The sequence below is a fragment of the Ammodytes marinus genome (assembly GCF_949987685.1).
Source record: "Ammodytes marinus genome assembly, chromosome: 19".
In the NCBI taxonomy this organism is placed as follows: Eukaryota; Metazoa; Chordata; class Actinopteri; order Uranoscopiformes; family Ammodytidae; genus Ammodytes; species Ammodytes marinus.
Window position 1 is genome coordinate 26204967 of NC_137223.1, and position 9456 is coordinate 26214422.

The 9456-nt window shown below is 41.1% G+C and overlaps 1 long non-coding RNA gene across 1 annotated transcript; it reads left to right on the forward strand.

The window, feature by feature from the left end:
- The first annotated feature begins 1760 nt into the window (after positions 1-1760).
- LOC307266064 lies at positions 1761-5154 on the forward strand. Its single transcript, XR_013845365.1, has 5 exons — positions 1761-1861; positions 2901-2931; positions 3622-3739; positions 4027-4119; positions 4824-5154. It is a non-coding gene; the product is annotated as an uncharacterized lncRNA (long non-coding RNA).
- Positions 5155-9456: the final 4302 nt, after the last annotated feature.

The following is a 9456-nucleotide window of genomic DNA, read 5'->3' on the forward strand; positions in this document are numbered from 1 at the left end:
TGGAAATAATTAAGAGACCACTCCAAATGTTCAGTGTCTCTCGTTTTACTCTTTACAGGCATATGTTTGAGTAGAAGGAACATTTTGGTTTTGATCTACAAACTACTGACAACATTAGTAAGAAATTCCAATACATATTTTTGTCATTAAAGAGCATTTCCATGAAGTAATGTAGAGATGAAGACTGAAGAACAATCCAGACTGGTCTCTAAATTTTTTCCCAGAGCTGTAACTGGGCAACGTTAAAGGGTTGATTTTGACCTTTGATTGGATGGTATGGTGTTTGTAGAAAGAATCGTTTTAAACTTTTTATTCTGTTGGTTTTTGGTTTATGGAACATTCTTCCAGCGCTCCAGAGAACAGCTCAGGGCTTAATGCTTTTTATTTTATGGGGCCAATAATCCGACTTAATTTATCGAATGTTTTTTTGGAAGAAACTCCGTGATTTTGGTCCAAGTAAAAGGGAAAGTTACGAGTGTGTGGTTTTATATCCCAGGAATTTCCTTTTAAAAATTATCTAAATTTAAAAGTTAAAAATACTACTGACAAAATAAATCCTGGGGTTACTCAGTTTATCACGATTATTATTATTTTATTTTTTTAAGATTATTTTTGGCATTTATATGTGTGTGCACTGAAAAAAAAAATAGCGCACACAGTACGGACAGGTAGTGGACCATGAGGAGATATTCACTGATTTTGACAAAAAGCGTTCCCCAGAATCACTGACTACACCTTTAACCCGTCAATCTGAACATTTTGGAGCAAGAACACAATAACACAATAACCCACTTTTTTCTCTCCTGTGGCCCTTAAACTCTTCTGTACTTTAGTATGTAGTGTAGTGAAAAGAAAGAGTATGAGATTTGGAACACAGGGACAGTTTCTCCCAGCTCTTGTGTTTTCATTTTCAGGACAACAACTTTGCTGCTGGGTTAGTGTGTGTGTGTGTGTGTGTGTGTGTGTGTGTGTGTGTGTGTGTGTGTGTGTGTGTGTGTGTGTGTGTGTGTGTGTGTGTGTGTGTATGTGTGTGCGTGAGGGTTAGCGTGTGTGTGTCTGTTGAAAGTGTAAATAAGCAGCTGTGGTTAGACCCCCCCCCCACCCCCCCTCCCCTCCCCTCCATAGAGTCTCAGTCCTCTTCACAGCAGACCCGGGTTAGAATCCAGCCCGGGTCGTTCTCTGCATGTCATTCCCCTCTCTATCTATCTGTCTGTCTGTCTGTCAGTCCTCTTCACAGCAGACCCGGGTTAGAATCCAGCCCGGGTCGTTCTCTGCATGTCATTCCCCTCTCTGTCTGTCTATCTGTCTGTCTGTCTGTCTGTCTGTCTGTCTGTCTGTCTGTCTGTCTGTCTGTCTGTCTGTCTGTCTGTCTGTCTGTCTGTCTGTCTGTCCTCTTCACAGCAGACCCGGGTTAGAATCCAGCCCGGGTCGTTCTCTGCATGTCATTCCCCTCTCTATCTGTCTGTCTGTCTGTCTGTCTTCTTCACAGCAGACCCGGGTTAGAATCCAGCCCGGGTCGTTCTCTGCATGTCATTCCCCTCTCTATCTACACTCTAAAAAGTGTATTTTTGAAAAGTTGAAGTAACGCACTGTTTTGAATAAGTCTGACTCAGTTTTCTGCTTTAGCGATGGCAACGTACTTTTGTGGATTACATCAAATTGAAATTGTACTGTACTACATAGACCTGACATTGACTTGCTTTTCTTATGCAAATGAAAGCGCTTCAATTAGGTTTTCCTGTCTAACGTCATGACGTGGACGTTTACGTCAACGTCTTTTTCAGCTAAAATTTTCCTGTGAAGCCGCCATGTTTTCTCCTCGCACTCGTCTCGCACACGGTCACGGCGCCCCAACAAAACGGTAAGTTTAATACAGACAAAGTAATGTTTTACAAATGAAATGTTAATTGTCGGATAATAAATGTTCTGCCTGTAATGGTTACAGTGTTTCGTCTTAAGGTTAACTAAGCTAAACTGAGCCGGACCAGCAAAGTCATGCTGTGTCCTTCAGGTTAGCTTATAATTTTCGATTAATTTATCTGATTCTGTGAGAAATTGTTGGCCATTTGTTCAAACCACTTGTGTGTACAACTTCCCGTGGCATTTAAAGGTGATAGTTTGGCTGTTAACTGGTCAGTAATTAATTGCATTTTGCCAGCGGACACATGTAGAGTGAACGGTTAGTAATTTGCGCGCGGTGCTGAGTGCTCTGCTCTCCGGGTTAGCATGCTGTGTAGGCTACTGGTAAGGCCAGATACATTTACATTTCTTTACCACCGAGCTGCGTGCGCCTGTTGTTCAGTACACCGTGTGTGTGTGTGTGTGTGTGCGTGTGTGCGCGTGTGTGCGTGCGTGTGTGTGTGTGTGTGTGTGTGTTACTGCCGTCACCGCATCCGCTATCAACGTTTTTAGTATGAATACTCAGGTAGCACCAATGAGAGTCGCATGTCGTTCTGATGAAAGCACGCAGGTGAGTCCGGCTGCTAAATAAACAACACCACTACTATTTCTTCTATCATTATTAGTTTGCTAGCGGACAGGTAGAATAAACTGAACTGCGCCCGCGTGTCTGTTTGGGCCATTCGTTCCTGCGTGTGTGTCATGTAGTTCTCGTGACAACCAAAGACTCAACCTAGCTGTGAAACGCAGTGATAACTGCCTCTGTGGCTTGTTTGACATGGAGGCAGCAGCGGTGAAACCCCATAGTTATACGTTTCTCGGTGGTTAAAGCATTCACCAGTCCAGCTCATATTAGTTTGCTATATCGCAGCAGACTGTTTTCTCCTTCTATACCACATTTGGCTTAACATTGAAATGAAACGCCACTCCCTTAGTTAATATTAATGCATTTTTAATTTTCTTTTCATGATTCTTTCCCTGATTGGTGGTGGTTACTTCAGGCCGGGACACAAATAATTGAACTACCCAAAGGTAAGTTAAACTGCAGTATTGAGTGCTAAATACAGTGCTATTTATAAGGCTTCAATGTGGCTGTGTGTAGCCACATTCAGTTTACCACGCAGGGTTAGAGTACAAGTTACTGCACCCTGCCAATGGCATGTCTTTTTTTATGTCAGGCAAATTGTTTTTCCAGTTCAGCCACAGTCCTTTTTAAAGCCATTTGTAGCCCTCATTATAAAAGTGTGCGAAGGATTCTCGTCAGAAGGATTAAACAGTGTGAAAATGAAAACTCATGTTGGGGAGGTGATAGTCTCGCAAAGCCAGACCAAACTACAGCAAGTAGTATGGTCTGGAAGCATGCCGTTTAGAGCCGTCTATTCGGGGGGGAAACTGGGCTGGCCTGTTTTTATTTCTTTAAACCAATCACAATCATCTACGGCGGGGCTAGCCCCGGGAAGCAGCCAATGGAGGCGTAGCGTTGTTAGCCGACGCCAGCGCTTAGACGCTGGCGGAAACGGTTCAGCCAGACTAGGGAGGTGATGATAAGAAAAATGTAGTCAGGTGACACAGCTTTGTTGTGACAAATGGCCATAAAAAGCTTATAGCCACTTTCAAAACAGTGGCAAAGTGCTGTAGAGCATAATAACACATTTAATACTGAGATTGTATACAGAGTGAAGTAATTTGCATTTTCTTTTATTAATTCACTATTTGTTTTAGATCCATTCTGAGTTCCTGTGGTTCATGGCTGTTCCTGGGTCCATGGCCCAGTTACAGTCACTCCAGTCAGCCGATCAAAGGTGGATCAACAGGCCAAATGACGGACACTTTGGACCAGGTACATCTGGAGCATCAAACAAAACAAGTTTCCTTGGTAGCTTAGAGGGTGTCAGAGTTTCCCTATCTTTTACAGATACATAACAAGGGCAGACCATTATAGTGTCTTTAATATATGCAGCTCATGTTTCACCATCACACCATTGAGCTTACATTTATTTTCTAATGAAACTCTGGCATTACAAATGTCCATTTATTTTTAAATAAATTGTAGGATTTAAGTTTTAAGAGTGTCTTCGATTATGAAACTGATTGAATTGAAAATTAATCAATATCATGTTGTCCTAGACTGACGACATTCTTCTTCGGAGGGAGTGTGTACCGAAAGCCTTCATCATCTGCCTCGCAGAGGATGCAGATGACTTGATCAAGGAATATCCGGTAAGCTTCAACAGTTACACTTTTATGCAGGTTGAACAGGTGTTATAAAGTTTGGTCTACTTACGAGCGTAGTTCACGTCAACCGGGTAACTTTAATCTTTCATCACTCGTCCATGGCTGTGACTCATGCCCAACGGTGACTCTGCGCGTGTGTGTGTATTAGTGTGCGCGCGCATGTTTGTCTGCAGTGCCGATACACACACACACACACACAGAGGGACAGACAGATTCGGCAGACTTGCTTTTATCATCCCCAAATAGTTTGTAAAATTAATAAATGCGTGTCTCCAGAACATATTTAAAAACTGTATTAGCGGGGGGAGAGAGAGAAAGGTTTTCGTTTATTGATTTTACCTAAATGGTTTTGATTTACTAACCGGTTACACATGTACACGTGCACACCCCTACTCTAGATTGCAACAAATATGCAAAACATGATTAGAAATTATTTGATGTACTGTTGTACATTCATACGATAGAGGTACTAGTATAGTGAAAAAGTAAGTCAAGGGCCCTGAAAAAAATACAGATAAAATCAAGACACAAAGTATACTTGAATTACTCATTAGAATAATTAGTGCATTTTCACAAAAATGGACTCAAGACTAATGCCAGTGATATTATTGTACCATACAAGGTTCATAGTTAGTTACTGCATACAAGTGCAAATTGATGACAGTGATGTTTTGTGTCATGTACTGTAGGACTCTGGAGCAGCTCGCCATTGCAGAGTTTGTCTTTCGAAAGCATGGGGAAGGACCGCAGGAGCCACCTGAAAACATGGGCCTCTTCATCGAGGGTGTGGAGGTTTTGCATGGACTGACCTGAACCTAGCTTTTCCAGCACCCCTTTCTTTCACTTTTGAGGTGCTCCAGAAAATCATCATGCATCTCAAGCAACATAAGATGTCCCCCAAAGTCTAAAATCTGTATGGCAGACTTGAAAACAGTGACTACACATGAGAGACAAATATTCTTCAAACCACAAGGTGATATACACACATTTTGTCACACGTTTTTGGAAGAGCAGGTGAAAGGTTCCATTTTTGTTTCGATATGATCCAAAAAGAACAAAACACACTGGCTGTAGAGCAGAATCTATGTTTAGCACGCACAAGAATACATAACTTTGGTGTTTTTGATGGTTTTATGCATTACTATGCACAGAGTTTGTCAGATTTAAAACTGTAAAAAAAGTTCCTTTTTATATTTACAGAAATCTCAATATTTATTATCACTTATAAGTAAAACCATTTTTGGAATAATTTTTTCAAACTTATTTTTAAATATTAGGTGAAATGTTGAGATGGTATCATATTGACTTGGAGGATTTTTATAACTTTAACTGGCGGCTGCCAGAAACAAGGAAAAAAGGACAACTTGCATTACACACCGTGTTTGTCTGATTTAAAACTGTAAAAAAAGAAAAAAACCTGTGAGTCATTACATTGAGAAACTATCAATATTTCAGCTTAGTATAAACATATTTGGATTTACTTTTTCAAACATATTTCAAAATTAAAGGTGAAATGGTGATAGTATATTTATAATGACTTACAAGATCTTTTTTATTTTTATTTTTATTTTTTTAAAGGTGAAGTCACCGATTCCTGAGACTGCTTGTAGTCCTAATCACTTTCTCAAAAATCTGTAAATATATCCTCACGATCTGTCAGTATTTTTGCGCTGAAAACCAATTCAGTGTCTTCCATTACACTGCCTATGCTCTGTAAACGGGCATGTGGCTCTCCGGTGGGCCCCTTTTGTTAACATACCCTTTGTTTACATACCAGTTTGCTGAGCCTAGGCTGTTTTTTTCACCACACAATTTAAAACTATGTAAAAAAAAATACCAAAAGTGATTTGACAACAAGCGGTCTCCAGAATCCCTGACTCCACCTTAAACTGACGGCTGCCAGAAACATGGAAAAGGCTTACCTGCATTACACTGGTTGTCTGGTTTAAAACTGTAAAATAATTTTTCCTTTCCCATGTTAAATTACACTGTGACTATACTGGCTATAGCTGGTTATAATGGATTCTATATTGGAAAGATATGGGAAATATGTTGCTTGCCCGACTGTTATACACTGAAATGTGTTCGAAGGTATTGGCACGTTGTTTTCTACTTTCATTCAATAAAGTATATTAAAACAAACTGATTTGAAAATGTGATTTTATTTTAGAAGCAATTTTAAGTTGAATAAACTTAAATAAATTATGTGTTACCGGTTGCCTTAATTCAATTAAGTTGGTCCAACTTCTTCTTCTTTTAGGTTCTACGGAAGCAATATTTTACTTTAGGATTAAACAAGAAATTGAGTCAGAAAACACTGAAATTTTAAGTTGTCGTCCCTTAATTTTAAGTTGGATTAATGCAAACTTTTGATTTGAAAACAAACAAACTATTAAGTTGATCTCACTTAAAACAATTGTGTAAGTGTAACTTACATTCTTTATTTCAATAAACTTAATTCAATCCTGTGTTACCGGTTGCCCTAATTCAATTAAGTTGGTTCAACTTTTTTCTTTTTAGAGTGTATCTGTCTGTCTGTCTGTCAGTCCTCTTCACAGCAGACCCGGGTTAGAATCCAGCCCGGTTCGTTCTCTGCATGTCATTCCCCTCTCTGTCTGTCTGTCTGTCTGTCTGTCTTCTTCACAGCAGACCCGGGTTAGAATCCAGCCCGGGTCGTTCTCTGCATGTCATTCCCCTCTCTATCTATCTGTCTGTCTGTCTGTCAGTCCTCTTCACAGCAGACCCGGGTTAGAATCCAGCCCGGTTCGTTCTCTGCATGTCATTCCCCTCTCTGTCACATTTCATCTCTGTCTCTACAAAAAAAAACCTTATCTTCCATTGTCTCCAAGCTGCCAAACCTGCCTCAAACCAAAGCACGTTTTGTGTGGTGAAGCGTGAAGCCGACTGACAGTCAAACCCCTTGGCACAGAGTTGTACCTCCTCTTGCCTAGAATGTGATTATTCCGTCCACAGAACCCCAAACCTCTAGAAGACCTCCTCTGGCATGTCCCGGGGCATAGCTCGGTTATTGAGTCAACCACTGGCCTGATATTCAAGATGGTTTATTTATCATATGCACATTAACAATTACAGCAGCAGTGTGTGTGTGTGTGTGTGTGTGTGTGTGTGTGTGTGTGTGTGTTAGAGTGTGTGTGTGTGTGTGTGTGTGTGTGTGTGCGCGTGTGCAGCAGTCATTGGCAATTCAATTTTTAAGTCCAAGGCTCCTCTCAACAACTAAAAATACACAAAAAAAAATAAAAATGGTGGCACCTTTGGCTCAGTTGGTAGGGCGTCCCCCCCCTCCCGGAACGGGTCCAGCAGCGGACCTGGGTTCGATTCCAGCCCGTGGTCGTTCTCTGCATGTCACTCCCCTCTCTGCCCCATTTCACCTCTGTCTCTCTGCACTGTCAATAAAGCATAAAAATGCCAAAAAAATATCTTAAAAAATAAATTAAAATTAAAATTAAAATAAACTTTGTAGCAGTTAATGCATTAAAAATGTTTGTATCTTAAAGTGTAACTGAAGAAAAAAAAACACAAGTGAAGAGAGCAACACCTGAGACACAAATAAACACAACAGTAGAGCAAGGACACAGTACGGATAAAACGTGTAGAAATAAGGTCGTCTAAGTAGATTTAGACAAATAAAGTTAAATTAATCTTAGATGAAGTGTAATTTACGATCTTTATGATATAATGTGAACGGTACAATGACCTCTAGTCTTTTTTTTTTTTTAACCTTTATTTCTACAGGTAAATCCCATTGAGACCGAAGACCCTTTTTCAAGGGAGACCTGTTTTCCTTTCCCACGTTACAATTCACACACACACACACACACACACACACACACACACACACACACACACACACACTCATACACCGATAGCAGGCTAACTATCGACATTCACACGAGGCAAGGTGGGTGAAGTGTCTTGCCCAAGGACACAACAACCATGACACAGGTGGCAGGGCGGGGATCGAACCTCCAACCCTTTGATCATCGGCCGACCCGCTCTACCAACTGAGCCACAGTCGCCCCAGTCTTACAGCGTGGCCATAACTCAGAGCGTGTAACACACACACACACAGACAGACTAATCTGCAAAACTTTCCACAAACTCCAAATGTTGTATTGTTCATTTCCAGGAAAGCTTTTCTCATAGAAGTGGAGTCAAGCTGTTAGTGGAATAACTCTTGTCTCTGGTTGTGTCTCTCGCTCCCACAGGCCGTAAAACATCCGTTTACTTGCAACTTCCCAATAACTTTGTCTGGTTGTCTAACCCGGGTCTGCTGTGAAGAGGACTGAGCCTTCTATGTGTGTTGCCATCTCTAGAAATGCTATTTCTAATGTCTAATCTTGATGAACAGTCCCCTCCAAAAGTATTGGAACATTGAGGCCAATTCCTTGCAACACAACATTAAGTCTTATTCACTTAAATGTATTTTAAGTCTATCTGTTCCAATACTTTTGCTCACCTAAAAATGTGATGTTCCTTGACAAAATAATGCTTTCTTCACAGTTGTGTATCAGATCCAGATGTTAATACCTGGAAATGAAAGCTGAAATGTTGGTCTATTGTCTCATATTCATCTTTTGGTGTCAAACCCAAATGTTTCCAGTCTACAGCAAACATAAAAGGAATTGGCCTCACTGTTCCAATACTATTGGAGGGGACTGTATATTAAAAGCACTTTGAGTGGCCTTGTGTCTGAATTGTGCTATAGAAATAAACCTGCCATGCCTTGCCTTGCCTTGCCTTGCCTTGCCTTTAGTAGTCTGCGATTCTGGAGAACGCTTGTTGTCAAAATCAGTGAATATCTCCTCATGATCTGCTCAGTTTACATAGGCCTACTGTATGTGCTCTGCGAAAAAGTTTGAATACACAAGTGCAGTAAAATAACCAAATACACAGTCGACCACACAGGGACACTCATCTCATGTTTGCAGCATTCACACTATGTACTTTTTATTTATAATAATTGATAGGTTTTATATAGCGCTTTATTCCCCAAGGACTCAAAGCTCTTTACAGGGTTCCAGGTTCAATTCATTCACACACAGTCATACCGGTGGTGGTAAACTACGAGAGTAGCCACAGCTGCCCTGGGGCAGACTGACGGAAGCGTGGCTGCCATTCAGCGCCAACGGCCCCTCAGACCACCACCTCAAACATACAGCAGTCATACACATTCACACGAGGCAAGGTGGGTGAAGTGTCTTGCCCAAGGACACAACAACCATGACACAGGTGGCCGGGCGGGGATCGAACCGCCAACCCTTGGATCGTTGGCCAACCCGCTTAACCACCAGAGCCACAATT